Source organism: Pundamilia nyererei, unplaced genomic scaffold (assembly GCF_000239375.1).
Source record: "Pundamilia nyererei isolate P.nyererei 1_Seehausen unplaced genomic scaffold, PunNye1.0 scaffold02226, whole genome shotgun sequence".
NCBI classification, from domain to species: Eukaryota; Metazoa; Chordata; class Actinopteri; order Cichliformes; family Cichlidae; genus Pundamilia; species Pundamilia nyererei.
This window is the reverse complement of record NW_005189627.1, coordinates 1-6,563: the sequence shown is the minus strand read 5'-3', so window position 1 is coordinate 6,563 and position 6,563 is coordinate 1. Positions and strand designations below refer to the sequence as shown.

The 6,563-nt window shown below is 38.1% G+C and overlaps 1 long non-coding RNA gene across 1 annotated transcript; it reads right to left on the bottom strand.

The window, feature by feature from the left end:
* Positions 1 to 1,783: 1,783 nt before the first annotated feature.
* On the bottom strand, positions 1,784 to 3,057 carry LOC102214981 (uncharacterized). The gene is made up of 3 exons (XR_312578.1): positions 2,670 to 3,057; positions 2,206 to 2,301; positions 1,784 to 1,943 (listed from the first exon to the last, which is right to left on the bottom strand). It is a non-coding gene; the product is annotated as an uncharacterized LOC102214981 (long non-coding RNA).
* Positions 3,058 to 6,563: the final 3,506 nt, after the last annotated feature.

Here is a 6,563-nt window from a genome sequence, read left to right as displayed (position 1 = left end):
GACAAAAGTCCGTCGAGACCAAGACAAGACCAAGACAAAAGTCCGTCGAGACCAAGACCGAGACCAAGACAAAAGTCCGTCGAGACCAAGACGAGACCAAGACCACGTAAAAGTGGTCTCGAGACCGGTCTCGAGACCAAGACCGGTCTCGAGACATCCAACTCTAGTTTTTTATGTGTAAAATCATTACATATGATGCTAAATAGACTTCTGTGAACAGGTATTACAAAGGGGCTATATATAAAATTTAAAAATTACCCGTTTCTCAAGTATCTTTGTAACTGTGTTCTTGTACCTGCATTATAATCAATCAGCTTCCTTTTGTCCACTTAAAATATGTCTACAGAACTATTTTTGCATGTGTTGCAATTTCAGCTGTCCTCTTGGCTAGATTACTCTTAAGAGAGACATTTTTAAAGTCAACAATAATTTTTTTTTAACTGCATAAATAAAGGATACATAAAAGTCACTGCCAAAAACTGATTGCGGCTTCTACCTTGTTACAGGAATGTTGTTTGTTGCTCAAGATGACTTGATATCATTCACGAGGGATACATTTGACATATGTTTCACATATTATAGACCAACAAGTTATTTATAGCAGTTTTAATACAAGCAATCAGTTTTTGGCAGACAATCACTTTTAGTCACAACACCTGGTCCTCAGGTGGACACAGTCTCTGAATTTGGACACCCCCGCTGTTTCTGGCCCCGGCCAATAATAGCGGTGACATTTAACTTATTATATCTGGTACATTGTAAAACTCAAGGGTTTTTAGTATATCTCCCCCAAACAGCCCTTTTGAATGTCTCCCTAATTCTGAGGTGTCAAGGATGGCAAGTATGTGCTAGGCTTTGGCCCACATCAGTCTAAAATTGTATGTAACCATGAATAACGTGTTGCCATGTCCACCAGGACAGACTGGACAGTATATGATGTAAAACCAATATGCCACCAGTTTATCTCAGTTAACGAGAGGAGCAGGCATGTGTTTGGCTCCTTAACATACTGGACAATAAGTTGTTGTGTGGGACACCAGTAGTCCATGTCTGTTGATGTAACAGTAGTTCATGTTTAGAATAAAAAATCCCAGCTCACTGATTTGATCGGGGCAATAGTGTGCCTAAAATGCTGCATAATTTTGCTGAGAGATCTTTTACTTTGTGGTAATCTTAGATGGACAAAAACCACCAGGTCGTTCAGTGTCCCCTTAGTACTAATGTATCAGAGATGTTGTTGTATTATAACTGAAGTAATGTTGTTAAGTCCTTAAAGTCATATTAATTTATTGTCATGACTGTATTTGAAACTATTTTTATTTTTGTATGATACCTGATTTATATGGAATATGGCTGAAGTAAACTAAAGCCTAAAATACTTAGTCAGTCATTTGTTTAATATTAATTTAACATGATATAATTCACATATAAAACTATGAATTGTGATTTTAAATGGTTTAAAAGCATGTAGAATAGCATATGTAGGCAAGTATATTTCTCCTTTTGTTATCAAGAAGCAAAGACAAAAAGGGGAAAAAAATAAACAGGGCAGGGTTCGGTGGTATAATCATCCGTCCCCACCAATGCTGAAACCAAATCTACGTCCTTGGATCTAACAGAAACACAGTCTAGACTCAGGGAACACAGGAGAATGGGAAACAACCTTGAATAATAACAAAAAATGATAACTATATCCACAGAATATGAATGAAAACACAACCTAAGACAAAGTGCAATATTAGATACACTCAAAACTGTAAAACTACAACAAACCAAGTAAAACAGAGAATATCAAACAGAAACTGAGAGTTCACAACTGAAAACTCTTGGTCCCAAACCCAGGATCATGACAGATACAGATCAATACTGTTCAGATTTTATAAACGAAAAAAAAAAAAAAGGCAAAATCTTACCTTCAACATTTCCATGGAGTGTACTTAGCCCTAAAATCGAGATTGAAACATCATCAAACTCATTTAAAAAAGTTAATTTTCTGTTCAAGCTCGTCCTCAAATTAGTTTCTGAGCTCATAAACTATAAACTGTAAGTGTAAAACTACAGTGTATCCCACACAATGTTAAAGAGACAGTTAGAAACAATCAAATTCTAAGACAAACTTTTTCACCTCTTCATGAAATTTACACAAATAAAAACAGTTTCTTTAATCATCAACACGCAAACAGAGAAAGTCAGTGATGTACTTACAGAATAACTCCAGCATGCAGAGCAAAGAGCGCCTCATCCTCACATCCAGCTCTGCTGCTCTCTGATGCAGCTAATCTTTAACTGTTTTACTTCAAACTAAAAATTTAGCAGAAGGAAGAGGTGTAGTTCTTTAAATAGATACGAGTGTGACAGTGTGTGTGCAACATGATATTCAACCTTTAAAATGATCCAAGGAGTCAGCTAACTAGCTAAAATTTTGGTAACACGATCATTTTTTTATGTTATTATTTATTTATTTATTGTTTTGATTGTGCGACGTAAAAACCAATTCAAGTTCAAGCTCTGAGTGAAACGGCGTTAACCGCGTCATACACTGAGACTGTCCTAAAAATGGTTCCTTTAGTCGATAACATTCAAACAGAAAGAGTCCCCCGATAGCAAAGTGAGTCTGAACCGGATCCGCCCTAAAGTCACTTTGTAACATGGGTCAGTGATGTACTTACAGAATAACTCGACCACGCGAAGAGCGCTTCATCCTCACATCCAGCTCTGCTGCTCTCTGATGCAGAGCTAATTTTTAAGCGAAGAAGAAAAAGACGCTGTAATACATGTAAGTCTGTAGCTTCTTCCTCTAACTGGCCTCTCTGTGTTTTCACTCCAGCCTCCAACAGCAGCTCCAACAGCACCTATGACGTGTTTACAATCCCGGCCCACTGAAAACAGAACCGCGATTCTCATGTTGTTCTCCTTCGCTTTTCTATAATAAAACATACTCTCTTACTTTAAGTTGGGCAACAGTTTTCTTCAGGTTATACTTTTCACTTCTTTCTTCTAAAGAAAATCAGATTTTTTTTGTTCCCGTATCCTGTGGATCGACATCCGGGAATTTTCCTCCGCTGCCAGGTTTTTGGACTCAGTGGCTGGAAGTCAGCATCAGGTTTCACTGTGATGGTTAAACAGACTTGTTTGAATCTCATTTGTCCAAAGGATGAACTCCCAGATTTAATCAGGATTTTTTTATGTCCTCCTTTAAAACAACAATGCTCTGTGACGCTTGTACATGCAGGTTTTTACCACCATTAACTACGTTTTAAAGTGCAGTGAAGTTCAGCCACATTCAGCCGTGGTGTGAATTATGGAACGCCAGGACTGCCACAATGAATTAATTAAATACACCATTGAGTAATTAATTAAATGTGGCAATAATTAATTAAAATTGGAAATAATTAATTAAAATGGGAAATAATTAATTAAAAATGTTTTGACACATTTAATTAATTAATTATTGCCACATTTAACTAATTATTTATTTATTTCACATTTTAATTAATTATTGCCACATTTAAATAATTATTTAATGGTGTATTTAATTAATTCATTTTGGCACACTTGAGTCCTTCAGGTCTCACCATGAAATAATTTTATCTGTCAACCTCACCCATGAAACTCAGGGGGCGGGGTTAACGCTGATCGAGTAAAAACCATTGCTTTGGCCTGGTGGCTAGCGGTGGGTTTTAATAATTGATTCATCGATTAAAATCTATTCTGGCTTGGATAACGTGATATCAATTTATTAAAATCCTGAATCGATTTTTTTATATAAATGTATTTTGCCCAAAATTCCAGAATCTCAGGTGAAACGTCACAAAATTTTGACAGCCACCAAACATTTAAAACAGTAAATGAGAGCAGGTACACGGCTTCTGCATAAAGACGTAAACACAAAGCGCGGACCGCGGATCAGAATCGGTGAGATGTCGCCTTTCTCACCCGACGGCACGGACACGGTCGGGGCTGAAAGCCGACAGCTCGCTGATTCCGATGTTTCGGTGGTCCGCGCTTTGTGTTTACGCCCTTTTTGCACTGATTCCAAAGCTGTTAGTTTTATCTCTCTCCAAACAATATTGACCGAACCAGCAGCAAAAGAAGATCCAAACTAAGCTTCATATAAACATCGTCATGGACTCCCTCTTACTTTTGCTGTTTTGCTTCCACCACAATAAAATCACACTTCATGCACAGCTCTCTCTCTCTCTCTCTTTCTCAGTGTACTTCAAGAACAGTTTCCCGTCTATCCTCGAAATCTGTTTTCTGCATTATTCGCTGCTTGTTACGCACAAGTCTACCGTTATTTACAGCGCTGTCGCCAATATTTTTTTTTCCTCTTACTTACTTCCGAAAAGAAAACCTAATTTCTGCCGTTCAATAGGCTTCTGAACAAATTTAAACTTTTTAAAATTATGCAAAATGCAAAACGTTTAGCCGTGTCTCTAATAAACCCGCTGTAACTTCAGAGGTAATGTTCATAAGTCGATTAATGGTTTTCTTTTGTTTTTGATGTACTGCAGAATATTTTTTTATAATCCCAGGCCAGGAAAACCACCATGTTTTTCTGTGTTTTATCTTCAGCTACTTTGACACAAAGGCATCTGCTGTGATGCTCACACCTTTGATAAAGTCTGGAAAGTGTCAGCTTCCTTTTTATAGATACAAAAATATGTAAATGTACTGATCTGAATTACAATATTTTTGACTGTCTGAGGCAAAATTTCCCAGATTCAAATCGAATTGAATCAAATCGAATCGAATTGAATTGAATCGAATCGAATCGATTCAGGACCTTGTGAATCGGCATTGAATCATTCTAGAAATCAGTGACGATACCCAGCCATACTGGTGGCCATTGTTTTTAGCACACAACAACCGGCATGTTGAAACTAACAGAACTGAACTTTGAAAAACCCTGTTTGTGTGTCACTAAATACCGTTTTAATATTTTTTTAGCCGAGAATGTAGCGGTTTAATCTTCAGATGTCTGGCCAGTTTGTCAAGATACAGCCTCTTTGCAAAAGTGCTTCGATGATTTCGGAGATGTCTGCCCAGTCTAACGGCAAAGTGTGGGATAGACCCGCTCGCCTCGCAAGCAATCGAGCTGTTATTACCACCGACAAAGCGCAGGCCCCGGTACACAGCTGTAATAACCCCCGCTGACACTGACTTCTTTTACTGAGGCTATATTTATCGGGGTTTTATTTCCTGATGTTCTTATGTGTCCTACGTGTTTCAGTCGCCAGTTCTGAATTATAACTAACATTAAAAACATGTTTAAGGAGGAGAGAAAGCAAATAAATTCGATTAACAGCTGATCTTTGGGTTTTTGTTCAGTAATCAGCGTGACCTGTGTATAAACACATAAAAGAGATAACGTTGGTGTTTCTGTCATGTAGTAACTGCTGGCTTTAACTGTACAAAGGTTGTTCGACACTATGAAACACATACAGACTTCATGATGTTCGGCTAATATCCCCAGGCGTAACATGTCGACGTTTTGTCACGTCCCGCGGCGTTCCTGAGGAACGCGAAAGGAGACCTTCGGCGTTCTTATGGTACGCGGCGGGTTATGGCTGAAATCCAGTGCAATGATGCTCCTGCGGTAATAGACGTTCCAGGCCTGTATTCCAGCCCTAAACCTAACCTTATCCCTAGCCCTGACTATAACCTTATTCCTGACCTTAACCAGGACTTTAATGATGTTAAATAGCGTGTTTCTAAGCGATTTGAAGAAAAAGAGCAAACATGTGTAGATTCAGTCCAGACGGTTCTCATATTTCCTGTTTTTTCCGAGGTCGTCATTTAGGAACGTGTTGGGTAGCCGAAAACGTAATATTGTGACGATTTGTCACCTAGCCTAAAATGTTACGCTTTGGGAGTGAGAGCGAGGTCAGCATATCCATGATATCTTCAGCTCTATGAGTTAACACAGTTTCCCGGCTGACTAATCTAACGGTCATCTATGAATATGTCACGGGTCATATCAATATGATTTTATAGAAAATCATCCTTATTACTGCCAACTATTCCAGAGACGTGAAAATCTACAGCATAAAGAACAAAAAAAAATATAGCAGTCTAATGCAACACTGTAACAGAGATGAACTGTCAGTTTGTCGCAGATCAAAGTGGAATGAAAGTGATTGGTTGAACAGGTGTTCGTGATCTGTGTTTTCTGCATTTTCATCAGCGTAAGAGACTCATATATATCATATATATCACAATTTGGTTTAGACAGCCCCCTAGTGGTGAAGCTGAACTAACCCACATAACTCCTATCAACACATCCCCTTTTCTTTAGATGTTAACTGCTGAACAACACTGTGGAAACATACCTAACATTGCATAGCTTGAATTACATCACAAGCATTCGTGACAGTGTAAACTACTGAACACACAATAATGCAGAAAGTTCCTTTTTGATATATGTATATACATATAGCTATATATGTATACACCAACATATACATATATCAGAATCAGAATCAGAAAGGGTTTATTGCCAGATGTTGAGCAGGTTTACAACATTAGGAAATTGCTGCGGTGCTTCAGTGCAACATACTGTC